Below are 27,886 nucleotides of genomic sequence, written 5' to 3'. Positions count from 1 at the left end.
AGTTAGCACTAGAGAATAAATGAATAAAAGTGCTAAAGAAGAGAAAAGATAATAGGTTGTGCGATAGGGAGCCAGTGAGTGTAGAAATTACCTGCATGTAAACCGCCGAGAGAGAACGGTCTCCGCCTTGAGAGAGCGGAATGAGAATGAGAAAAAGAATTTGTATAGCCATGAGAATACATGCGGGTGAGAGCTATACACGAGAGAGAGTACACTCACATGGCCAATGGTTCCAAATCCATGCATCAACCAAGACTGATCGGCAAAGAATAAGAATAAGAATGAATAAGAATAAGAATAAGAATAAGAATGAATAAGAATAAGAATGAGAAAGAAAAGAAAAGAGAGAAAATGCATTGCCTTGCATTAGTGCATATGCATCTCATCCGTACATGTTATCATGATATCCCTCATGGGTGATGAGAATAGATAGAAAGAAAGATAAGAACAGTAGAAATAGAGAAAGAACAAGAGAGATTGAATAATAGAAAGTGACAAGAGTAAGGAAAGAATTTAAGAGTGATACATGGGGATAGTGGAGTAGAGGATTTACTTACTGAGCATCTTTGTGCTCACCCCTATAGGACATAGGTGAGGACATGGTCAGATGGATGTTGGCAAACAGGGAGACTTGGCTACACTGTCCACTGTTTTGAGAGTATTTTTGTACAAATGATATTGTACTATGCAAAGAATGCATATATTAAGTAAAGAAAATTTTTGGGCCCAACTATTTTGATAAGTGTGCTTGTGTTTTTATTAATATATTGTATGAATATGATAGTAGAAAGAAGTCATTACATTTTTGGTATCAGAGCAGTGATTTTGGGATGGGACAGTGTGTCATTCTCGCCACCATGACGTTCCTTAGCCGACCACTGTAAGTTAAATTCTTTCCTCACTAGCGTGTTATTGAAGTTGATGTGAGAATGGTTGTTTTGTAGATGAGACGTGGAACCTGATCAAGGGGTTAGAGTTCAAGGGTTAGAGGGGAATCCTCTAATCCATCAGATCCTACGCCCTCTCCCTTGCATGAAGCTAGGATTCGAGGTATCATACAACAGGTTTTAGTAGTGAGCCAGGGAAGAGTTGAAACCCCTATACAAGTCCTGACCATGAGTGCCGAAAGAGAAAGACCGGTACCTCCCTTAGTACAAAATCAGATTGAGCCGATTTAAGGACTTTCGAGCCAACACCAGTCATCAAAATTTAAAGGTACAGCAGAACCTTTAGTCATTGAGGAGTGGTTTAAGTCCATTGAGCATGTGACAACCTTGTTTCCTATGACAGACCGAGAGAAGATCCGGTATGCAAGTTTTCTGTTTCGGGGAGATGCCCGAATCTGGTGGGAATTAATGGAAGAGACAAATGATATTACAACTATGACTTGGGGAGACTTTAGAAGAGTGTTTGAGGCCGAGTATCGAACTATTGACCAGGTTCATGAGAAGATACAAGAGTTTATTAATCTGAAGCAAGGGTCGAGAATAGTGAAAGAGTATTCAGTTAGATTCAACTACCTTGTGAGGTTTGCACCTGGGATAGTGAGTACTCCCGAGTTGAGAAGAGAGAAGTTTGTTCACGAGTTGAAGTCAGAGATAGCCTGTGATATTATGGCAGGAGCCGAGCCCCTTCATACCTATAGTGAATCATTAGAGCAGGCTTTGAGAGTAGAGATTTATGTGAACAAGTTGAGTTCAGAAGGGCTATCCATGATAGTACAAAATGAATCGTCCCCTGCTCCATAGAAAGAAAGAGTCGAGGTTGTGAGAAGTAGAGACATGAGAAACAAAAAGAGACTCCAACCAAAGAAAAATAGGGGCGATTGGCAAAGTAAGCAGCCTAGGACTACTGGAGTCACTCCATGCCCTAAGTGTGGGAAGAATCATTTGGGGGAGTGTCTAAAAGAGTTTGATCCAAATGTTTGCTATAGGTGTCGACAGCCAGGGCATCTAATGAAGGATTGTAAAGCTCCTCCTCCACCTGCAGCTTAGGTTTCTAGAGGTACGAATGCCAGGGTGTTTACCATGGCACAAGGTGATGTAGAGGCTAGTCCATCAGCTGTAACTAGTCAGTTATTATTTTATGCAGTTCCTCTTTATGCTTTAATTGATTCTGGAGCCATTTATTCTTTTATATCTCATGGGATGATAGAAAGATTAGGTCTAAAATCTGTTGTGGTAGAGTAACCTATTAGGATAGAGTTACCTGATGGGGTTAGTGTTTTGACCCGTGAGATGCTTCCAGGAGAGTCCGTAGTGATTCATGGAAGAGAGTTGTTAGTTGATTTAATAGTGTTTGATATGCCTGATTTCGATGTGATTTTGGGTATGGACTTCCTAGGGAAGTATGGAGTAGAAATTGACTACCGGAAGAAGAGAACAAGATTTAATCTTGACAGTGGAGATAAGTTTAGTTTCGGAGAGGGCCATCAGTTGAGTATGTTGATCAGTAGCATGAAAGCTAGAAAGATGTTAAAGAAGGGGTGTGTTGGGTATATTGCTCATGTGGTGCAGAGTAGTGATGTTCTGCAACCAGTGATTCAGAAGGTGCTAGTAGTCTGAGAATTTTTAGATGTATTTTCAGAAGATTTACCGGGTTTACTTCCAGATAGAGAAGTAGAGTTTAGTATTGAATTGGCACCAGGGACAACACCAATATCGAAAGCCCCTTACCAAATGGCCCTAGCCGAGCTTTAGGAATTGAAGAAGTAACTCCAAGAGTTTTTAGATAAAGGTTTTATCTGACCAAGTCATTCTCCCTGGGGAGCTTCAATTCTTTTTGTGAAGAAGAAAGATGGATCATTACGGATGTGTATAGATTATAGAGAGTTGAATAAGGTGACAGTGAAGAATAAGTACCTACTACCTCGTATAGATTATTTGTTTGACCAGTTGAAGGGAGCGGTAGTGTTCTCAAAAATTGATTTGAGGTCGGGGTACCATCAAGTGAGAGTGGCTGAGCAAGATACAGCTAAGACCGCTTTTCGTACAAGTTATGGGCATTATGAATTTGTAGTGATGCCTTTTGTGTTAACGAATGCCCTAGTGGTTTTTATGGACTTGATGAACCAGGTATAACATGATTGGTTGGATCAATTCATAGTGGTTTTCATAGATGATATCTTGGTTTACTCTAAGTCGAGAAAAGAGCATGAGGAGCATTTAAGAATGGTGCTACAACGATTGAGAGAAAAGAAGTTGTATGCTAAGTTTTCCAAGTGTGAGTTCTGGTTGGATCAAGTAATATTTCTGGGCCATACTGTTTCTAGCAAAGGGATTTCAGTGGATCCTAGCAAAGTGAAGGCAATCCTTGAGTGGCAAAGGCCAAAATTGGTAAAAGAGGTAAGAAGTTTCTTGGGACTAGCAGGCTACTACTGGCGATTTGTGGCAGGGTTTGCCCAGTTGGCTAAACCATTGACAACTCTTACCAAACAGAGAACTCCTTTTATAGGGTCAGCTGCTTGGGAAAAGAGTTTTCAAGAGTTGAAGGAAAAATTGACATCAGCTCCTATTTTGGTGTTACCACAGGAGGGTGTAGATTACGACATTTTTATAGATGCCTCACTGCAGGGGCTTGGTGCTGTGTTGATGCAGTTAGGTAGGGTGATAGCTTATGCTTCTCGTCAATTGAAAGAGTATGAGACAAGATACCCTACGCATGATTTAGAGTTGGCAACGGTAGTCTTTACATTGAAAATTTGGAGGCATTACCTTTATGGTACAAAGAGTAATATCTGCACAGACCATAAGAGTTTGAAGTATTTCTTTACTCAGAAGGAGCTGAATATGAGACAGAGAAGGTGGTTAGAGCTAGTTAAAGATTATGAGTGTGAGATTAGTATTAGTCGGGGAAAGCTAATGTAGTAGCCGATGCGTTGAGCAGAAAAGCTCATTTGTCCCGACTCACAAGACAAAGAGAGTTAATAGATGAGTTGTGTAAAGAACAGATTGAAGTGATTCAAGGAGGGATTGCCAGGTTAGAGATTCAGTCTACCTTACTGGAAGAAATCAGAGAAAAGCAAGTGGTTGATGAGTGGTGTTAGAAGATATTATAGAGAGTGCATGAGAATGAAAGACCAGAGTTCCATTTGATAGATGGTGTTCTCCGTTTCAGGAATCGGTTGTGTATTCCTCAAGATAATGAGTTGAGAGAGAGAATTCTTACGGAGGCTCATGACACACCATACACTGCTCATCCTGGAGCAACCAAGATGTATCAAGACTTAAAGAAAGGCTATTGGTGGCCAGGTATGAAGAAAGATATTGTGGAGTTTGTAGCTAAATGCTTGGTATGTCAACAAGTGAAAGCAGAACACCAAAGGCCATCAAGATTGCTCCAATCGCTTAGTATTACTGAGTGGAAATAGGAGAGTATCTCGATGGATTTTATTACAGGTTTCCCTGGAGTTCAGAAAGGATATATTGCGATATGGGTGATTATTGATAGATTGACAAAATCAACCCATTTCCTTCAAGTAAAGGAGAGCACTGTTTCAGATCAATTAGCCCAGATTTACATTAGAGAGATAGTGAAACTGCATGGAGTACCCAAGATGATAGTATCAGATAGAGATTCCAGATTTGTCTATGCCTTCTGGATGAGCTTACAGAGGAACTTAGGTACCAGATTGGCTTTTAGCACCGCCTACCATCCTCAAACTGATGGGTAGACAGAGAGAACAAATCAAATGCTTAAGGATATTTTGAGAGCTTGCTGTATGGATTATAGAGTATCTTGGCATGAGATGTTGCCCTTAGTGGAATTTGCTTACAATAATAGCTACCAATCTACAATTAAGATGGTGCCTTACGAGGCCTTGTATGGTAGACGATGTAGATCTCCACTATATTGGGATGAGATAGGTGAGAAAGATGAGTTGAATATAGCTATTGGGCCAAAAATGACTCATAAATTGATTGAAGATATAAAGCTAATCAGAAACAGAATGCAACAAGCCCAAGACAGATAGAAAAATTATGCTGATTTGAAGAGAAAAGAAGTTGAGTTTGAAGTGGGTGATAAAGGTTTCTTGAAAGTTTCCCCCTATAAACGGGTGATACGGTTTGGAAGTAAAGGGAAGCTAGCACCGAGATTCATTGGTCCATTTGAAGTGTTGCAACAAGTGGGGAAAGTAGCCTACAGATTGGCCTTACCACCCAGTATGGATGAGGTGCATGATGTTTTCCATGTCTCGATGCTACAGAAGTATGTAAGTGATCCCTCCCATGTATTGAGCGCAAAGGATGTAATTGTGGAAGAGAATCTTGTGTATGAGAAGTGTCTAGTTCAGATTTTAGACCAAAAGATTAAGGAGCTCCGAAATAAGAGTATTCCGTTAGTGAAAGTTCTCTGGAGAAATCATAAAGTTGAAGAAGCTACATGGGAGACCGAGCAAGACATGCAAAACCATTACCCAGAGTTGTTTGTTTGAATTTCGGGGATGAAATTCTTTTAAGGGGGAGAGAATTGTAATGCCCACTTGAGTTACGTAACTCATATTTGCTCATTTGGCCCTTAAAGTTGTTTTTGTGCTATTAGTTAAGTGTGTATGTGTTGAAATTGCTTTAATGCCCTGAAATTGGTAAAGTCTTGTTGAAATTTGTGAAAAGCAGACTTCGCCATGGCGAAGAAGACTTGTCGCCGTGGCGACGTAGGCCCTGGAATTCTTCACCACGGCGAAGACTCGGCTAAAAATCCTTATGAGTTTCTAGAGAATTCTTCCTTTGGGGCACAATGACCATTCTACCCCTAATTAGCAGGAAACGTGGGGAGTGAAATGCAAGGAAATTGCATGTAGAATATTTTAAATGGGGGTGCATTTGCAAAGAATTAAAGGGCAAAGATGGAATTCTAAGACAGAGTAAGGGTAAAATGGGAAAGAATGGAGAAAATATGAGATATTAAGGGTTTAGCTTTAGAAACCCTTTCATTCTTTCTTTTCCACCGCCTCTTCCATCCTTCAATTCTCTCAAGCTTTCATTCAATTTTTCAAGGATTTTTGGAGGGCTTTTGAATAGAAGTTGATACAAGTTGATCCTAAGCACTTAAAGGTAAGAATCCTTACTCTAGATGTGAATTTTATTGGTGTAAGAGTAGGATCCTTACTAAGTTTGTGTTTAAGGTTTAAGAGAAAGCATCAAGCCATCAAGAGTAGAGAGCTTAAGTGGATTCTACTTGAGTATAAGGTAAGTAAATCCACCTAAGTTGTGATTTGCATGATTGAATGATGTATAGAGATTTGTATATGATTAATGCTTGAAATGAGTTGATGGATTTATGAATGAGTTCAATGTTGATTTATGGAGAGATTTCCACCATGAGAAGGGTGGATTGTGTTGATAAAATTTGGTAGAAGTATGGATAGAATTAGAAGAATTTGAGAGGAATATTTGAAGTGTGTTTTCTTTGCAGGATGTGTGATGATTTGAAGGAGTTGAACTCCAATTCTAGATGGTTAAGAAAGAAGTAGAACTATAATTAGAGTAGAGCTTATGTATGCACACATATTGTTTGATAAAGTGCCTAAGAGAACCTTACTTTATGCAACATAGCATATTTGCATTTCATGAGTGTATATAAGAAAGATTCTAGGCATGAGCTATCCATATGCATATGTTTATATGTGTAATCATCAAAGAAAGAAATATGAGTAATGAGAAAGAAACATTCTAAGAATAAAGATAAAGAAAAGAACCAATTCTCTTAGAATAAAGAGTAAGAAAGGTTAGCACTAGAGAATAAATGAATAAAAGTGCTAAAGAAGAGAAAAGATAATACATTGTACGATGGGGAGCCCGTGAGTGTAGAAATTACCCGCATGTAAACCACCGTTAGAGAGTGGTCTCCACCTTGAGAGAGCGGAATGAGAATGAGAAAAGAATTTGTATAGCCGTGAGAATACATACGGATGAGAGCTATACACGAGAGAAAGTACACTCACATGGCCAAGGGTTCCGAATCCATGCATCAACCAAGACTGATCGGCAAAGAATAAGAATAAGAATGAATATGAATAAGAATAAGAATGAGAAAGAAAAGAAAGAGAGAAAATGCATTGCCTTGCATTAGTGCATATGCATCTCATCCGTACATGTTATCATGATATCCCTCATGGGTGATGAGAATAGAGAGAAAGAAAGAATAGAAAGAAAGAAAAGAACAGTAGAAATAGAGAAAGAACAAGAGAGATTGAATAAGAGAAAGTGACAAGAGTAAGGAAAGAATTGAAGAATGATACACGGGGATAGTGGAGTAGAGGATTTACTTACTGAGCATCTTTGTGCTCACCCTATTGTTTTCTATGTTTTTGTAGGACATAGGTGAGGACGTGGTCGGATGGACGTCAGCAAGCGGGGAGACTTGGCTACACTGTCCACTATTTTGAGAGTCTTTTTGTACAAATGATATTGTACAATGTACAGAAGGTATATATTAAGTAAAGAAAATTTTTGGGCCTAACTATTTTGATAAGTATGCTTGTGTTTTTATTAATATATTATATGAATATGATAGTAGAAAGAAGTCATTACAACCTTGTGCACCAATCGGTGTAGTTTGACTGTAGCCCAATGTAGTTCTATTCAAAGCTATCAATATGGTAGTGATAGGCTACATTAAGAAGTGTATCGAGACTATGGTAGATCAACAAGGGATTCATCACTCTTGGGTGCGGGAGAAGTTATCTCGCTAGGTAATTGATAATCCGAGGATTATACTAGTTTATTTAAGCTTTTAGGCCGGATTTTAGATACTTAGTTTATTTTTGCCTGAATTGATACTTAATTCCTTACATTTCGTGTTTCAGGTTAAAAATGGAAATTTTGAGCAAATAAAGTTAGATTTGGAGTTTTTGGACTCAAAAGCACGCGGAGGGCAATTCTGGAATTTCAGAATTCTTCAGGAAACTTCGCCACAGCGAAGGTTGTTCTTTGCTGCAGTGAAATGGGCCAGTGACGCATCAGATTCAGCTCATTTGTCATTGCGGCGAAGTCTGCGTACTCCGCTTTTTGTAAAATGCACAGTTTCATGTTTAGGATAAGTTGTATTATTTTGGGTGAGCTATAAAACAAAGACTTAGTTTTTTTTTTTGTTGAGGGCGTTCGTGGAGAGATAGAGAGAGTTTTTACATTATTCTTAAATTGATTTTTGGGTGATTTTGGATTAACAAAGTTGGAAGATTCGAGGAAACCAGTGGATTCATCAATTTGGGGAGATTCTTTTATCTTTTCTTTTGTTTCCATTATGTTGAACCTGGAGTTTTTCATTTCTTTTAATTGTTTTATTGATTTAGCCATGAACTAACCTATTTTGGGTTAGGGTTTTGCTGTAGTTTGGATTCTAATGGGTTAGAAAGTTGATGATTATTAATTTCATATGATTTTGCTTTGATTGTATGATTATTCTGTATTTATTGTTTGTATGTGATGAACATGATGAGATTGAGAGATAATTCATGTTAAGCTTCTTGGGTAATCACCGTTGTATTATTGGATGCTACAGATAGATTCAAGAACTGATGAAATCAATCTAGGATTCTTGTGCTTAATGAACTTAGATTTATTAACTTCCATTTTTTGGGCGCGGAAGGTTACTAGGGAAGACATAGCCTGAGAAGGTATGTTGGACACTTTAGAGAGTTCGATTTACAATCAATGCATGAGAATATGAATTTTAGTTTAATTCTTAAAGTTTAACCCATAGAGTCCGAATGAAGTCAAAACCCTACCCGTTTATTTGAATTGATTTTATCTCGTTTTTAAACCTTGCTTTCATAGTTTAACTTTAATTTAGTAAATTTTGTTTTTGTTTTAGTTTAAATTGCTCCCTTAAATTCAAAAGAATTCGATTTCTTCAACTTGAAAATGGTAGAGAGCTTAGTGCTTAGCAACAATCCTCGTGGGAACAATACTCACTCATTATTATATTACTTGTGCGATTAGTATAGTTGCTACATCTTGCATGTTGTAGGAAATACGCATCATGTTTTTGGCACCGTTGCCAGGGATTGAATTTTAAGTTAACATTGAGTTTTTCTATAGTTAGCTAGATTGAAGTTTTAATTTTTGTTTTAAATTTTCAGTTGGTTTGTGATCTCATTTTCTTTTGTTAATTTTGTGCAGTTTATGCGAAGAGCGAGACGTCAGCCAGTGGCTCCTGTTGATATTGAGATTGAGAGAACCGCTAGATGACTTAACAGAGAGAGAAGAGAAAGAGAGGATTTAGTGGTTGAATCAGAAGAAATAGTTGTTGAAATGGCAGAACTAGAAAACATGACACTAAAGGAATTTCTCAGTTCCCATGGTTAATGGCAGTGGGTTGATGCATTATCACTACAACATGAAAATGCAGCAAGTATACTAGTCGCACAAAGTAATAAAGTGATAAGTAGAGTATCGTTCCCACGAGGATAGTGTTACTAAGTACCGATTTCCCTAGTTTAAGTCCTAATTAAAGCAACAATAAATTGGATTGATGGAAAATTAACAACTAAATACAAATTAAAAAAATATAAATGAATGATAATGAAATTAAAGGAAAACTCAACAACTTAACTAATTAAACAATGCCAAAAAAATGCTAGGGTGTTGATTTCACCTAGATACGCTAACCCAAATCATAGAATCTATTACCCAAGTTCTAATTCCTTGATTGAAAATCGAATTCCCTTAGTTGTAAAACATACCTTCTCAAGCTAAGTTTCCCTACTTATCCCTATTAAGCTTCCGCACCCAACAAATTGAAGATTAATAGTTCAAAGTCTTTTAAACTTTATGGAATTCTATCTAGATTTCATAGATCGCTAAACCTATCTCTAGTATTTGCTTAATCTAAAGTATTTATCCCAAGAGGCACAATCACAAATCACTTCTCAGTCCCATTGTGAACAACACACATTTGAATGGTGATCAAGTATCCAAAAGTCATTAAGCAAAGAGATAAACACTCAATCATGAAATTAAAACTCAAAGTAAATCAATTCATATAAATTTGAATCATTGTATCAAGGTTACATCAAACCCCTGCTAAACAACTCGGTTCATAATCAAAAACGAAATAAAATAACAAAAACAAATTGAGTCAAGACTCATCATTGAAAAATAAGAAAAAGATGGAGAAATCTTCTCTAATTTGAAGCCCAAATCTTCAATAATCTTCTCCTTCCATAAGCTGCCTCCCAAATGACGAACCAAGACCCTTTTTCTTTCCTTTTCGCTCTAATTTATACCTCTTTCACTTAAGGACCAAGCCCTAGCAAACCAAAACACGTCGTTTTATTTTTACAGCTGATGCAGATTTTGCCGCGGCGAGGACTTTTGGGCCAAATTTGAGTATTATAGAGTCTGAATATGGAACATTGTTAAACATATGAATTGTAACCCTTTAAATTATCTTTCAGTTAGTTCAAGAATCAGCACAATCCGAAGTCTACAGCTCAAGTTATGGCAGAAATATTGAAGCACGTCCAAAGACGTTTTTCTTCAGTTCCTAGCGTACTTTTCACGACTTCAAGCCAAGTTTTCACCCTTGTCCAGTCAGAAATAGGAAAACTCAAAACATGAAAGTTGTAGCTCTTCTTCTTAGCTTTACAAAGCTTCTAAATTCAGGTCATTCCGAGTTTTCAAGCTCAAGTTACATAATTTATGCTCAAAACTGTTATTTATGCTAAAAATCATCGTTTAGGCCTGCAAAGACAAATTAATAGAATTAGGTAGCAATTATGGCCCAAATTGTATGAAAAGTGTCCTAAATCCTATCAAAATTCAATGCAAAATCAGAGCGTAAAATATGATTATCAAATACCCCCAAACTTAAGATTTGCTCGTCCTCGAGCAAAAAGGAATAAAAACTCAAAGAAAGAAAAGCAACAAACAACCAAAAACACAAAACAACAAAACTAAAAATGAACAAACAAAAATTAGACTCAATCTCATCACAAGAATTTCCTAGAATTTATGCAAGTCTCTAAGGTTGTTGAAAAATTATTACTGGAAAACGTTCAACACTCCAAGAAGTTATAAATTGCATCGACTATCTTTCTATATGAGTCCCCCAAGTAGATGATCCCCACTTCAGTCCACATTCCGACTTCCCGGATTATTTTATGCAGAAATGTAAAGTTTATCAAATAGTGGCAGACTCTATAAGCCTAAGTATGGAACTACTCTCCACTAATGTAGACTAGACATCGCTAAGGATCAAAAGGTCTTTGCAAGCTTGTAACGTTAGGCTCGGGAAATGGGTTCCAAGAAAAAGGATAGGAAATACAAAGTAAGAGAACTCGGTTTTCCTCATGCAAACACTCAAATCAAATCGAACTCCACTTCATTTCAACCACCAATCAACGTGTCCACTAATTTATAACCTTCAAACTACTTGTTTTTTTTTTTTTTTTTTTTCTGATACCAAATATGCACCGTCGGGAAGTGTGTCTAAGGTGTACGTGGCATTGTTAAACCAGAGGTCGCCCAAGTACTATTAGGCAGCTTTTAAGGCAGTTATTGGTTTCCAGCCGAGATACCCTTAAACTTGGCAAAAGAATTGTTTTTTTGTTTTTTTTCTCCAAAGCAAAACAAATCAATTGAATTGAGGTGAACTACCTCTTTTATTTTTATTGCCCTTCTCACAACCCCCAAACTATTCTTTTAGTTGATTCATACAACTCTTCCCTTTCTTTGTGTTTGCATTAGGATCGAATTCTCCTAAGGGTGTGACAGAGTGTTTAGGGTATAAGGATTGGACAATTTTTGGTTAGCCAAGAAAAATAAAGTAATGATGATCAAAACGGCTCAAATGGGTGACTAGGGACAATTTCATTCATAGGTTGGCTAGAAAGACTCAAACATTCCAAAAAGAATGCCTAAATCATCTCCATAACCATGTCTAATCCTAGAATTTCGCCTCAAGCACTTCTTAACTAGGTTCTAGAGTCCACCAACATTATCAAACTTTACCTAACCATATAAAATGAATCTAAGCATGCCGAAATAAATGAAAATGGTGGTTGAACCAGTCAACAAACTTCAATCAAAATTCAGTCAATAAACATAAACTTGAAGCAATGCTTAACATTTTCCAAAAATAATATCCCAACAATTCTAGTTTCATCATAGACTATGCAATTATCTAGGCAACAACAACACAACCAACACAAAACAAAAAACAACAAGAACTTAAAACAAAAAGAAAACAATAAACAACTAAAACACAAAATTCTCAAAATTTTCCTACCCCCAAACTTAAAATGACATTGTCCCCAATGTCATATCATGCACATCCAAGGAATAGAAAAAACAAAAGTAAGGTTATGAGATACTCTCCTGATTAATCCGTAAAGGCCAATTTTTGTGTAAAATCCTGGCATCATTCCTTGGCTTCCTCATCATTATCATCTGTCAAACATTTGGAAATCTATGGTGCCAATGTGTTAGACACCCTCACAGATTATATGAAGTATTACATCCTAATCTCAACCTTATTGAACTAAATCTAAAATCTAAACAAAACAAATAAAGAGCTTAAAACTAGGAAATCAACATCACTTCCTACTTACAAAAAATAAAGAAATAAAAACAAAAACTAAAAGAAAAGTGCTTCAAGCTTCAATCTTTTTCTACTTCTTCCCCTTCACAAAACTCCAAATTTACTAAAAGTAATTCAACACAGCAAACCCAACCTCCTCAACACAAATAAATCAAAATCAACAATTTCTACACTCCACACTGACTCAATCCTCAAGTTCTCAACCAACATCCACAATCAACAAATTCAGCAATTTTTCACAAAAAACAAATCCACATTGAAATTGAACAAATAAATTGCATAAAAACTCTTACCTTACCAAGCCCAAGCTTCCAACCTTTAATTGCTCCAATTTCATAAAAATCACAAAGAAAGCTCCAAATTTTCAAACACTAGGGGTTGCTAAAAATTCTTTCAAAATGGGTTAAACTGGGGCATTGAAGGTGCATGATTGTTTAAAGAGGTAAAGGAGTGGAATGGTGCAAGAATTTTGAGGGGAAAAGGTGAGAAATTGAAGAAGAGACAAAGAAATTCTTTGGAGGCTAGGGTTTGAATCGCAAAATGGAGAGAAGAAGGTGGGTTAAAAAAAATTCTTAGGTTTCGCCGCGGTGAAGAACAAGCTTCGCGCGGCGAAGTTCTTTGTTCACATAAATTAAAACCCAGGTTTCGCCGTGGCGAAGACAAATTCGTCACGAGGCAAAAAATAAAATAAAATAAAAAAAATAGAAGCTGTCATTTTTCAGGTTACTTCACCCCGATGAAGAACAATCTTCTCCGCGGCGAAGTCTGGAGCATTTCTTTCCTATTCCTTAGCTTTAAACTTCACCTGAAACACCCAAAAACACATATTAAAACTAATTCAAAATCATAAGCAAACTAAACAAAATCAAATAGCAATGAAATGAAAAACAATTGAAAGATGGGTTGCCTCCCAAGAAGCGCTTGTTTATAGTTGGAAGCTCGACTTCCATGGTCCTCATTAATCCGGATCCTTGTATGGTGCTTCACTTCCCATTGCCACTCTTGGTCTTTCTTTTGGAATTCGGATATTCTCATAAGCATCTTAGGAATTCAAATTTATATATGCGTACTTGAGATAAGTGGTGATTGGTTGAGTCCAATGTTTGGAGTCTTTCCAACACCAATTTTGACTTGTGCGATTTACACCAAATTCCTCAAATTGTTCCTTGTAAGGTGAGTTACTGTTGAAATTCCCTAAGTATCTTGCACACCTTTCAGCTTTGAGATTTTCCCTTCATTAGTCTTGTCTTCATGTTCTTCCAACTTTCCTTCATTGTGAGGTTGCTCCAACACTATACCTCTCCTCAATGTTATGACATTAATTGTTCTTCAGGATTTGTGACCGTTGTGCTCGGCAAAGAACCTTGGATCTCTCTGTCAATGTGCAACCAATTGCCCCACTTGAACCTCCAAATTTGTGATAGACACCCCTTGATTTCTAAAGTTTGAGCGTGTCTTATTCATAAAACTTATGGTTTTTGCATGAACTCTTCGAATATATCTTCCAATTTTGACATCTTTGCTCACATGGTTGATTTCACCACTGGTTGATGGTTTGGCACTGTCCTTTGATTGATTAACTGCTTTGATTGCTCCGGACATTTGGGTGATTCCCCCAACCAAGATTGTAAGCATTGGAGAAAGAGTCACTTTGCAGCCTTGTGAACTAACCATGTAATTCACTGCTCAGTTGTTGAGAAGAATAATTGGTTTCCATCTTGGCATCCATACTCCCATGGTTTCCTACACAAAATTCACAAGTTATAAAAGATGAGTGAACAAAATTTACATTCAATCTCCCAATTGGCGTTCAAGTGATGCAATTTGTGCAGATAGTGTGCGAACACATCAACTCATGTAGACCCATTATTCTTTTCGGCATTGCTCTTCATTAGGTCTTTGGTAGTATTGTTGGCCATCAGCTCAAGTTCATAAGCCTTCTAGGGTCTTGTTATTTAAGGCTCCGCTTGCTGCCACATCTACCATCGTTTGATATTTGGTAGTAACCCATTGTAAAATGTTTGGACTTTTCTCCAACACGGTAGATCATATGTGGACAATTCCTTAACAACTCCGTATACCTCTCCCAAGCTTCATATAGTGATTCATCGTTGCCTTGCACGAAGAGGTAATGTCATTTCTCATACTTAAGACTATACAAATTTACAATTAACTAAAAATGAAATAAAAGCTTCAATTTAGCACACACAGATACTATCAATATTAATAATCAACTATCCCCAGCAACGGCGCCAAAAACTTGATGGTGTTTCCTACAACATGCAATATGTAGCAAGTATACTAATGCACAAGTAATATAATGATGAGTGAGGATCGTTCCCACAAGGATGTTGCTAAGCACCGATTTCCCTAGTTTAAGTCCTAATTAAAGCAACAATAAATTGGTGATGGAAAATAACAACTAAATACAAATAACAAAATATAAATGAATGATAATGAAATAAAGCAAAACCCAACAACTTAACTAATTAAACAATGCTAAAAAATATGCTAGGGTGTTGATTTGACCTAGATACGCTAACCCAATCATAGAATCTATTACCCAAGTTCAATTCCTTGATTGAAAATCGAATTCCTAAGTTGTAAAACATACTTCTCAGGCTACGTTTCCCTACTTATCCCTATTAAGCTTCGCACCCAACAAATTGAAGATTAATAGTTCAAAGTCTTTTAAACTTTATGGAATTCTATCTAGATTTCATAGATCGCTAAACCTATCTCTGCGTTTGCTTAATCTATGGTATTTATCAAGAGGCATAATCACAAATCACTTCTCAGTCCCATTGTGAACAACACACATTTGAATGGTGATCAAGTATCCAAAAGTCATTAAGCAAAGAGATAAACACTCAATCATGAAATAAAACTCAAAGTAAATCAATTCATATCAATTTGATCATTGTATCAAGGTTACATCAAAACCAACTAAACAACTCAGTTCATACTCAAAAACGAAATAAAATAACAAAAACAAACGAATCAAGATTCTCATTGAAAAACAAGCAAAGTGGAGAAATCTTCTCTATTGAAGCCCAAATCTTAATAATCTTCTCCTTCCATAAGCTGCCTCCCAAATGACGAACCAAGACCCTTTTTCTTTCCTTTTTGCTCTAATTTACCTCTTTACTTAAGGACCAAGCCCTAGCAAGCCAAAACGCGTCGTTTATTTTTACAGCTGATGCAGGTTTCGCCGCGACGAGGACTTTGGGCCAAATTGAGCATATAGATTCTGAATCTGGAAAATTTTTAACATATTAATTGTAGCCTTTAAATTATATTTATGTCGTAAGAATCAGAACAATCCAAGGTCTACAGCTCTAGTTATGGCAGAAATACGAAGCACGTCCAAAGAGTTTTTCTTCAGTTCCCAGCGTACTTTTCACGACTTCAAGCCAAGTTTTCACCCTTGTCCAGTCGAAATAGGAAAAACCCAAAAAAGAAAGTTGTAGCTATTCTTCTTAGCTTTCCAAAGCTTTTAAATTCAGGTCATCCTGAGTTTCCAAGCTCAAGTTACACAATTTACGCTCAAAACTGTCATTTATGCTAAAAATCATCGTTTAGGCTGCAAAGACAAATTGATAGAATTAGGTAGCAATTATGGCCAAATTGTATGAAAAGTATCCATATCCTATCAAAATTCAATGCAAAATCATAGTGTAAAATATGATTATCATGGGTCAAGTATTACTAGGCCTACAGTGCAACGCACAAACTTTAAGATTAAGCTGGCAATCATTCAGATGATCCAGCAGTCAGTAAGGTTTATTGGTGATTTGAAGGAAGATCCGAATCAGCATATTGCGAACTTCTTGGAAATTTGTGACACCTTCAAGTCGAACGGAGTGTCAGATGATGCCATTAGGTTGAGGTTATTCCCATCTCATTGGGGGATAAAGCTAAGGGGTGGTTAATGGCACTACCAGCAGGGACTATCACAACTGGAATGATCTAGCACAGAAGTTCCGACTAAGTTCTTTCCTCTAGCAAAATCAGCAAAACTGAGAAATGATATCACATCATTTTACAAGAGGAATTCGAGTTATTGTATGAGGCTTAGGAAAGGTACAAAGAATTGATGAGGAATGTCCACATCCAATAGGTTGCCAGTTTGGCTTCAAGTCCAAACATTCTACAATGGACAGATGGGTAACTTGCAAACCATGGTGGATGCAGCATCAGGAGGAGCCTTGTAGAATAAGAGACTAGAGGAGGCTTATGAGTTGCTTGAGGTTTTGGCAAGCAACAACTATCAAAGACCAAATGAGAGAGCAATACCAAGAAAATCTTCGGGTCTTCATGAAGTTGATGCCTTTACAGCCATCTCAGCCCAACTCACGGCACTTCAGAAATAGTTGGAAAGTATGCAGGTAAACTCTATTCAAGCACCTCAACTAACTTGTGATTTTTGTGCAGGACACCATGTGAGTAGCGATTATCAAGTGGGGAACACATTTGCTTCGTCATCTTTATCAACGAAGCAAGTGAACTACTTGGCAGGAAATCAGAGGCAACCAAACAACCCATACTCCAACACATACAATCCAGGGTGGAGAAATCATCCAAATCTGGCTTGGGGCAATCAAAACCAGTAAAATAATCAATGAAACCAAAGGACAGTGTCGAATAACCCGCCAGGGGTGAATAATCAACCGGGAGATCCAAGAGTGACAAAGTTGGAAGACATGTTTGGGAAACTTATGCAGGAGACCACGGGATTTATGAATGAGACGAGGACGAATTTTAGAAATCAAGGGGCGTCCATTTGGAATCTTGAGGTACAGATGGGCCAATTGTCCGAGAAGCTAAATGAGAGACTGTAGGGTTCCTTACCAAGCAATACAGTCATTAACCCACGTGAGCAAGCAAATGACATAATTTTGAGGATTGGGACAGTTTTGGAAGAGGTTGAACAAGCCAGAAAGAAAGAATCTGACAAGGAAGAATCCGAAGAGGAAGCTGATGAAGAGATTGTAGTTGATGAGAAACCAAGCAGTTTGGAGGAAGAGAACAAGAAGAAGGATGAAAGGCAAAAGAAGGAGGAGAAATTGCCATTCCCTGAGATACCACCAGAGTTGGCACATCACACTCCACCTGTGCCTTTTCCTTAGAGACTGAAGAAGAAAAATCAGGATAAGCAGTTTTTAAAATTTATTGAAATTTTTAAAAAATTGCATATTAACATTCCTTTTGCAGATGCCGAGCTATGCGAAGTTCCTTAAGGAAATCCTTTTGAACAAAAGGAATTTAGAAGATGAGGAAACGGTAATGCTTACGGAGGAGTGCAGGGCTATACTCCAGAAGAAGTTACACCCGAAGCTCAAAGATCAAGGGAGTTTTACTATTCCTTGCACTATAGGAGATATTATGTTTGATCATGTTTTAATGTGATTTAGGTGCTATTATTAATTTAATGCCCTTTTCTGTTTTCAGGAGATTGAGAATTGGTGAAGTGAAGCCAACGACCATGTCGTTGCAACTAGCGGATAGTCTATAAAACATCTGAGGGGGATAATGGAGGATGTGTTAGTGAAGGTGGATAAGATAATTTTTTTTAGCTGATTTTATGGTTCTAGATATGGAAGAGGATAAGGAAATTCCTCTCATTTTGGGCCAACCATTCTTGGCCACGAGGAGAGCACTAATAGATGTGCAAGAAAGGATGAAACAGTAACTTTCAATGTCTTTGAGGCAATGAAGTTTCCATCCGAATCGGATTTGTGTTTTAGTGTCAATGTGGTGGATAAATTGGTGGTTGAATCTATTGAAGAAAACACCCCACAATTACCTTTAGAAGCATGTATAGCCAAATCCAAAACAGTAGAGGTAGATGATTAGATGAGTAATGAATGTGCTAGGTTGTTAGAAGCACTTCAACCAATTGATGAGAGTTAGGATTTAGAATTTAAGGATTTTGATTTTGAAAAAGAGAAGGAAAAGGAGAAAAATGAAGAACCTCCAAAGCTTGAGTTGAAACCTTTACCTTCCCACCTCAAATATGTATCTCTTAGGGACTCATAAACCTTCCTAGTGATCATTAGTTCAAGATTGAGTAAATTGGAGGAAGAGCAGTTGATTAGGGTGTTAAGGGAACATAAACTAGCAATTGGATGGACAATTTCAGACATTAGAGGCATCTCGCCATCATTTTGCATGCATAAGATACTCATGGAGGATGATATTAAGCCTAGGGTACAACCACAATGAAGATTGAATCCTTCGATGAAGGAAGTGGTGAGAAAAGAGGTGGTGAAACTCTTAAATGCAGGAATTATCTATCTTATTTCTAACAGTCCATGGGTGAGCCCGGTACAAGTGGTTTCGAAGAAGGGAGGTATCATGGTAGTAAGGAATGAGAGTAACGAATTGATACCAACTATAATGGTGACGGGCTGGAGAGTATGCATTGATTACCAAAAATTGAATGAGGCGACAAGGAATGATCATTTTCCACTATCTTTCATTGATCGGATGTTGGAGAGGTTGGCAGGACATGCCTATTACTGTTTCCTGGATGGGTATTTAGGATACAACCAAATTGCCATCGCTCCCGAGGATCAAGAGAAAACGACATTTACTTGCCCCTATGGCACATTTGCTTACCGAAGGATTTCTTTTGGGTTATGCAATGCACTAGCAACATTTCAGAGATGCATGATGTCAATCTTTGGAGACATAGTGGAACGGTTCATAGAAGTCTTCATGGATGACTTCTCAGTTTTTGGTTCGTTTTTTGATAGTTGTCTAACTAATCTTTCCCTTGTTTTACAGCGATGTAAGGAGACGAACCTGGTGCTCAATTGGGAGAAGTGTCATTTCATGGTCCAGAAGGGAATAGTGCTCGGCCATAAGATTTCAAAGGACAGAATAGAAGTTGATCAAGCAAAGACAAAAGTGATTGAGAAGCTGCCACCACCATCGAATGTCAAAGTGGTCCAAAGTTTCTTGGGGCATGTGGGGTTTTACAGATGGTTCATCAAGGATTTTTCTAAGATATCTAAACCCCTTTGTAATTTATTGAATAAAGATGTTGCGTTTGATTTTAATGATGAATGCATGCATGCCTTTCTAACTCTTAAAAAATTATTAGTATTTGCACCTATTATTGCAGTTCCTGATTGGGGACTGCCATTTGAATTAATGTGTGATGTTAGTGATTTTACTTTAAGGGTAGTGTTAGGTCAGTGGAAGAACAAAATGTTGCATGTAATTCAATATGCTAGCAAAACACTCACTGATGCACAATTGAATTACACCACCACTGAAAAAGAATTGTTGGCTGTGGTTTTTGCTTTTGACAAGTTTTGTTCGTATTTGTTAGGTGCAAAGGTGATCGTCTACATGGACCATTCAACACTTAGGCACCTGTTGGCAAAGCAAGAAGCGAAACGTCGGCTCATAAGATGGATCCTATTGCTTCAAGAGTTTGAGTTGGAAATTTGTGATAAGAAGGGGTCAGAAAATGTGGTGGAAGATCACTTATCGAGAATTGAGAGACCACTTCAGGGAAATATGGAGGAAATCCCCATTAGAGAAACCTTTCCAGATGAGAAGTTGATGAGAGTGGATGAAGCACCATGGTATGCAGATTTTGCAAATTATTTGTCATCAAGGGTGCTCCCAAGTGGTATGACATTCCAACAAAAGAGAAAATTCTTCTCAAATTTGAAGTACTACTTCTGGGAAGAGCCATTTCTATACAGACACTGTGCTGACCAAGTAATACAGAGATGTATCCCAGAGGAGGAGATGAAAAGCATTCTACGGCATTGTCACGAGAGGGAAGTAGGTGGCCATTTTAGAGGAACTAGGACAGCAGCCAAGGTTCTACAATCGGGGTTTTATTGGCCAACCCTCTTTAAGGATTCTTTTCGGATGATTCAGGAGTGCGACCAGTGTTAATGGAGTGGTAATATTTCAAAACGAGATGAGATGCCATTGAACAACATCTTGGTGGTTGAGCTTTTTGATGTGAGGAGGATTGATTTCATGGATCCCTTCCCAAACTCTTTTAGGAATTCATATATCTTAGTAGCGGTGGATTACATGTCGAAGTGGGTTGAAGCAGTTACATTGCCAACTAATGATGCCAGGGTTGTGATTAAGTTTGTGAGAAAGAATATTTTCTCAAGGTTTGGGGTACCACGGGCAATTATTAGTGATAGAGGTTCCCATTCTGCAATAGGCAACTGGATGCACTGTTGGGTAAATATGGAGTGACACATAGAGTTGCAACGCCTTACCATCCATAAACGAGCGGGCAAGTGGAACTGTCTAATAGAGAGCTGAAAGGCATTCTAGAAAAGATGGTTAATACATCTAGGAAGGATTGGTCATGGAAATTGGATGATGCACTATGGGCCTACCAAACTGCATTTAAGAATCCAATTGGTATGTCCCCATTTAGAATGGTTTATGGGAAAGCATGTCACTTACTGGTGGAACTCGAGCATAAAGCATACTGGGCAGTCAAGCAGCTAAATATGGATTTAAGAGCTGCTGGGGAGCAAAGGATGTTGACTTTGAACGAACTCGATGAGTTCTATCTCGAAGCATATGAAAATGCTTGAATTTACAAGGAGAAGACAAAAAGGTAGCATGACAAGCATATCAGGAAGAAGGATTTTGAAGTGGGGCAAAAAGTGGTATTGTCTAATTTTTTTTTATTTTGTGTTTTTTTGGGTGTTTCAAGTGAAATTTTTAGCTAATGCAAGGAAAGAAAATGCTCCAAACTTTACTGGGGCGAAGAATTATTCTTCACTGTGGCGAAGCACATTGGGTAAAAATAAGTTTTGAAAAGTCCCAGACTTCGCTGCGGCGAAGATTGTTCTTCGTCGGGGTGAAGCAACTTGAAAATTTGTGATAGCTACTATAATTTTTCGCCTCGGCGAAGTATTTTGCTTCGCCGCAACGAAGAAGGTTGGACGAAATTTCTCTAAGGAAATTTTGCTGCGGCGATTAGCCACAGTATTTTTTCGCCCTGGCGAAGTATGTTGCTTCGCCATGGCGAAACCTGGGTTTCAAATTAGGGTTCATAAACGAAGAACTTTGCCACGGCAAAGCTTGTTCTTCGACGCGGCGAAGCCTGTTTTCTATATAAACTCACTTTGGCTTTTCATTTTCCATGCGTTTTTTCAAATACATTTGAGAGAAAAATTTTCCAATTTCAATCTTAGGCCTCCCCAGTGCTTTCCCAACCAAAGTTTTCACTCCTTAACCCTCCTAAACACCAAAACAACTCATTTCAACAACAAATTTTTCAAAAATTTCACAAAAAATTCAAGTTCAAGAAATTTGGGGCTTTCCAATCTGGGCTGATTCTGAGTAAATTGGTGGCAAATAATCCTTCATATTGGTAAGATCTCAAGTTCCTTAAACTCATTTTCGCAAAATTTCAAGTTTTAAGTTGTAGATCTGAAAAATTTAATTTGGTTGAGTTACGAATTTTGTGATTTCGATTTTGTTGAAGAAGGGTTTATTGTGCATGTTGTGATATTGAGGAGTGTGGGTGTTGAGTTTTGGAGTGTGTTGTTGATTTTGGAGAAATCGTAGTTTGGGGGTCTTATTGTGAATTTTTGGAAGTGTTTTCAATTCTCTTTTTCAGGTTTGAATTGGTTGTTGTGGGGAACCTAGACTTGAATTTTTGGGTTGTGCTGTGAATTGATTTATAGAAAATGGCGCCCAAAGTTAAGTTGCCATAGAAAGGAAAGGGAAAAGGAAAGAAAGTGGACAGCCGCTTTATGAATGAAGAGGCCCAAAAACGATATCAAGGGGCTATCCAAAGAAGAGATAAGGGCTTTATTCATAAGCACGGATTGACTACGAGTCAGGCGTTGGATTGGAGTCGAAGGAGACAATGGGAACTGTTTATGAGTGCTTCTGCACAACCGGCTGTAGAGCTGCTAGTAAGGGAATTTTATGCCAACCTCCCGAATTGTGAAAAGGGTTTTGCATTTGTGAGAGGGGTTGATGTGCCGTTTACAGAAGATATAATCAATGAGTTTTACAACCTGCCTGGGTTTGATGATTAGGATGAGTATGAAAGAATTAGGGGGACACAGTTTAAGGATAGTATCATTCCTCCTGTCATTGCAAAATTGGATGCAACTTGGTCAGTGTCAAAGAAACAAAAGAAGACCATTAAGGGAACTTCTTTGACACCGATGGCTCGATTGTGGCAATATATTGTTAGTGCAAAGTTGATGCCAGAAATGCACTATAGCACAGTAACTTATGAAAAAGCATTACTGCTTTATTCCATTGCCACAGGAAAGAGTATAAATGTGGGAAGAATTATCTTTAACAACATTCATCATGCCACCAAACCAGGGCGATCAAGTTATTCTTTCCCACATCTCATCACAGCCTTATGCATTAGAGTTGGAGTCAAGGTAGGAGATGATGAGTAACGTATTCATGCTGCCTCTATCCTCGATTCAGATTATTTTCAGAAGCATCTTGAATGTCCAGAAGCTGAGCAACCAAGGGCAGGAACAAAACGGCAAAGAACCACACAAGGCCCTGTCACATCCTCTTGCTCCACAGCTACACAAAAGGAGATGACGTAGTAGATGATGGGTATGATGAAACGGATGGCAAAATGTCAGGACTGGTTAGTTGAGCAGACCCAGATGATGTATGAGATGCAGAAGAGTAGCTTTAACAAGCTCAACTTGACACTTCAGGATTCCAATGGGCCGACTGGGATTCAGATGAATGGATGGGCTCCAAATCAGAAGAAGAAGAAGAGGAAGATGAGGGAGGCGAAGTGTAACGGACTGCCTGGCTCTAACACCTTGACTGGCCCAGCCACAGAGTTCACACAGCTCCCTATGTGGCAGGTAATGTTTCCCCCCCCCCTCCCCCCCCTTAAGGGATTTCTTCGCCTCCCCCATGGCTCGAACCCATGCCCAAGGGGCTATAGGCAAATGGGAAGCACCATGAGTACCATCATGAAAATAAGCATAGAAGAACATCCAATACTCAGAGAATATATTGAACACTAAAAACATATAGATCTCACAGTTTTATTGATTCCGAGGTTTCCGTTTCCTTCGACCAAGTTATAAGTTTAGCCGCTTATGGCTATGAAAAACTTAAAAGAAATAAAGAAGAAAAACAGAAAGAGAGGCATGTGTCATCCCTCAATCTGATCTCTCTCTCCTCTTAAAGATATCCAATTCAAGTATTTGAATTCTACTAGATCTCCTCAAAATATTCTAATATCCTAAAATAACATTTATCCTAATTTGATTCTGATTAATTGAAAATAAAATAAAGTCCTAAAATAAAATAGGAAAGTGGTGTGTCCAGTTGTAACTTGTGTGCAACATGTCTTCAAACCTTCCAATAATAAACTGCCTAATTGACTTGCAGGATAGGGCGGAATGTTTCAGAACCCAGGTACATCAAATTCCAGCCCAATTTCAACCTTGATGCAGCGAGTATCTATCCAAACTAAAAATATGAAAGTTGTAGATATCTTTCTTAGGGTTCCACAGCGTTTTGAATCATCTCAATCGGAGCTCGGATAAGAGAGTTATGCCCAGATCACGAAGCAATGTCGAAACTATCCGAATTCACCTAATTAGTTCAGTTTTTGCATTTAACGCCTCCATTTGCATCCTAAATCAAAATAGAATAATAATGAGTACATTTAGGAAAAAAAAATAAGTATAAAAGACTAGACATTAAGAGGGGTAAATATGACATTTTGCATTCTCATCAATTATTCATTTAATTAAAACCCTAGCCACCCTATCTCTCTCTCTCTCTCTCTCAAGAAGAAAACTTTTCATATTCTTCTTTCTTGGTTCTTGAAGTCCTTGATTGTTCTAGCAAAAAAATCAAGGGTTCTTCAAATTATCTTTGTGTGGACTTCCGTGAGAACGATCCTACTTTGTATCGATTGGCGAAAAATCATGTGAACAGTAACCTTGAACAGTATACAGTGAACAGTACCTTGAACAATATTCTAGTCCGAAATCAGAGATATTCAAAGGAGCCTCCAAACATACGTAAATAGTTTAATCCTTGAATGGATTTACTTTATATAGATTTTTGTTTATAAACATGTAAAAGGTATAATCTATACTCGGATCTAGGCATAGAAAGATAATTGATTTACCGATTGAATTTTTGTTTTCCACTGCATGTGGTAGATCAATTACTTGCAATGGTATCAGAGCCTCGGGTAATAGATTATATTGTTTAATTGATGTTTGATAACATGTATATTTGTTTGATAACATGTTATTGCATGATTTGAAGTGTTTTTTAAATTTGGAAAAATTTTGTATGTTGAATGTCTTAATTAATCAATTGATTAAATAATATGTTGATTGAATGTGTATTGGTTAGTTGGTATCCTGGTCGAATGTTTAAGCATTCGATTTGATTTGGATTCATGTCATTATGTGAAAATTTGCAAAAGACGTTATTATGCATGATTCATTGTTTTTTTGGTGTTTGCCATGGCAAAATAACACTTTGCCACGGCGAGATACAAAATGTGAATCTAGCCGCGACAAAATTCTAGAAAAGTAGATCCAGCCGCAGTGAAATAAAACTTTGCCATGACATAAAACTCTTTAGAACGATTTGTGTTTTCTGGAAGTTCACGGTTGCCACAATGACCATGTGTGCATGAACTTCGCTGGGGCGAAGAATTTCTTCGTCGCGGCAAGAAACCTACTGTTCTGTTTTTGCTTTTTGTTTTTCGCATTGGGGCTAAATTGCAGTTTTTGAACCTTTAAAGCCAATATTTATTCTGCATGTTTAAGAGGGTAACTTGATAATTCAACCCACCCAATTAAAAAATTGATTGTTTTTTAATATATGCAATGTTCTTGTTTGATAATTGCATGGTGCCCGGTACATGAGCCTTAGACCTATTGATTATTGTTTATTGGGTTTGTTTGTAATTTTTTATAAACAAATAGGACCTACGTGTCTTGCCTTTCTCTCTTAAATCTCCATGTATTTCTTCTCCTCATCTCACTCCCCTTGTATGTAACATGAGGTTTCTATTTTATTGATGTAAATTATAATAGGATTTTTATTATAAAATTATTTGTAATGATTTAATAATTGTGAAGAAGAAACGAATTAGCTATGAAGAGGAATAACTTGAAGATCCAAGATTTATTTTTAAACCCTAGGTTGACCCACCGATTCCTTTAGGCTTGAGGAAATCGGTTTTAGTAGGCCATGTACTGGCACGTTTAATTTTTTGTTTAGAATGTATGCTAAGGAATGTTCAATAACATGCCAAACAATGTCATTCTAACAAAGATAATAATTTGGTGAGACACTAAATAAAAACCCTCAAATAAGATATATTAAGTCATGTATGTCTTCCATCACCATAATCAAACCACTGTTCGTCGAAACCTTGTTCGCCTTCACCAGTGGGAGGTTAAAATTCATTGGAGTTTTCCTTAATGATGATGGGTAGACTTAAAATGAAAGTCTTACATATTTGCCACAGCGAAGGTTGATAAACACGTCATAGGCATAGTAGAGAAGTACACATGTTGAGTGTACGTGGTGACATATAGTGTCTACTCTATTGATACTAGGAATCACACTTGAGGACGATGGCTAGGCTGTTGGATTGTGTGATTGGCTTGTTGACTTACTTCACATTTGAGGTTGACAGTGGGAGCTATCAACTGGTGTGGATTAAGTTTGTTGGCCTACCAAACAACCCATTTTGGCTTGTTCGCCACAGCAAAGGTTTGAAATGGGCTAGATGGGATCTCAGTCCACTAGGAAAGCAATTCGACTTTCCCGAGTTAATAGTGAGGGCTATTGGCTTGAGGAAAATAGTGGGAGTGTTTTTTAATAAATGACCATATTAAGAAACAATAAATATTATATTGACTTTATTTTTCTGAATTGTAGATTCACTTAAAAATGAGCATTATGAACCTGCGATCGATAATCGAGAAAGAAAACAGGTTGGATGAATCCAATTTCTCGGATTGGTATTGTAATCTTCAGATTATACTTAAGTCCGAAAAGAAATTGTAAATCCTTGATAAGCCACACATGGCTGAGCCTGATCCTGATGCCACTCAGGAAGTAAATGATACTTATCAAAAGTTCCTTGATGATGCTGACGGTGTTCAATGCTTGATGTTAGCATCAATGACACCAATGCTACAAAAGTAGCATGAGAATATGGATGCTGCTACCATCATTCTACACCTCAGAGCTTTACGAAGGGAATGCTCAACATGAGAGGTACAAGGTGTCAAAAGCACTGTTTGAAAGTTGCTTGACCGAGGGAGCCCAAGTTGGCTCTCATATGCTCAAAATGATCGAGTACATGGAAAGGCTTGAGACTTTGGGGTTTGAGTTAGATGCAGAATTACAAGTGGATTTTATTTTGCAATGCTTGCTTGACTCTTATGCACCGTTCATAATGAACTTCAATATGAATGCTATGGAGAAAACCCTGTCGGAGCTTTTGAACATGCTAAGGACTACAGAGCAGGATTTGAAGAAGTCCAAGCCTGTTTTATTGATAGCTGCTAGTAAAGGAAAGGGTAAAGGGAAGGGAAAGGTCAAGTCTAATCCCAAGCCCAAGCCTAAGCCTAAAGGACAGGATGCTCTCAAGCTTGCAAGTGGCGTTGGGAAAGGTGGGAAGGTAGTCAGCTTCATTTGCGGCAAGCTTGGCCACTTGAGTAAGCATTGCAAGGCTTTCCTCACAAACAAGAAGAAGTCAGATGCTTCGACTTCAGGTATGTTTATGATTGAGATTAACTTCTCTCCTTCAACATCTTGGGTCATTGACACAGGATGTGGTGCTCACATTTGTACTAATGTGTAGGGACTTGTAATACCCAAGATGTCAAAGGTATGTTCCTAACTCAAAATAGTCCTTTAAATGTTAATTTTATGTTAAAAAGCATAAAATCTAACTAAGGGTAAAATAGTCGACTCATTTGGAACGGTATGAATCAATTATCCATAGAAAGGCATTAGGGGTGAAATGGTCATTTTGCCTATGGATAAGCATTGAAAAAGTCAAGGATGAGTAGGCTTCATTGCATTTAATGGCATTAATTAAGTAATAATTATGTCTAGTGTGAAATGACCAAAATGCCCTTATATGAAGAATTAAGGACTTATGAGTTATACAATTAAAATAATTGGGCCAATTGCATAATTTTGGAAAATAAATGAAATATTTTCCTATAAATGAGATGAAATTCGTTCAAGCCAAAGGAGAGAGCCTTTCTTCAACATTTCTTCCATTTTCTCTCAAATCTTCCATGAAACAAGCTTTCTTTCTCTAGGTTTTCAAGGAGTTTTGCAT

The sequence above is a fragment of the Pistacia vera genome, unplaced genomic scaffold (genome assembly GCF_008641045.1).
Source record: "Pistacia vera cultivar Batoury unplaced genomic scaffold, PisVer_v2 Contig660, whole genome shotgun sequence".
In the NCBI taxonomy this organism is placed as follows: Eukaryota; Viridiplantae; Streptophyta; class Magnoliopsida; order Sapindales; family Anacardiaceae; genus Pistacia; species Pistacia vera.
Note: the sequence above shows the minus strand (reverse complement) of the source record.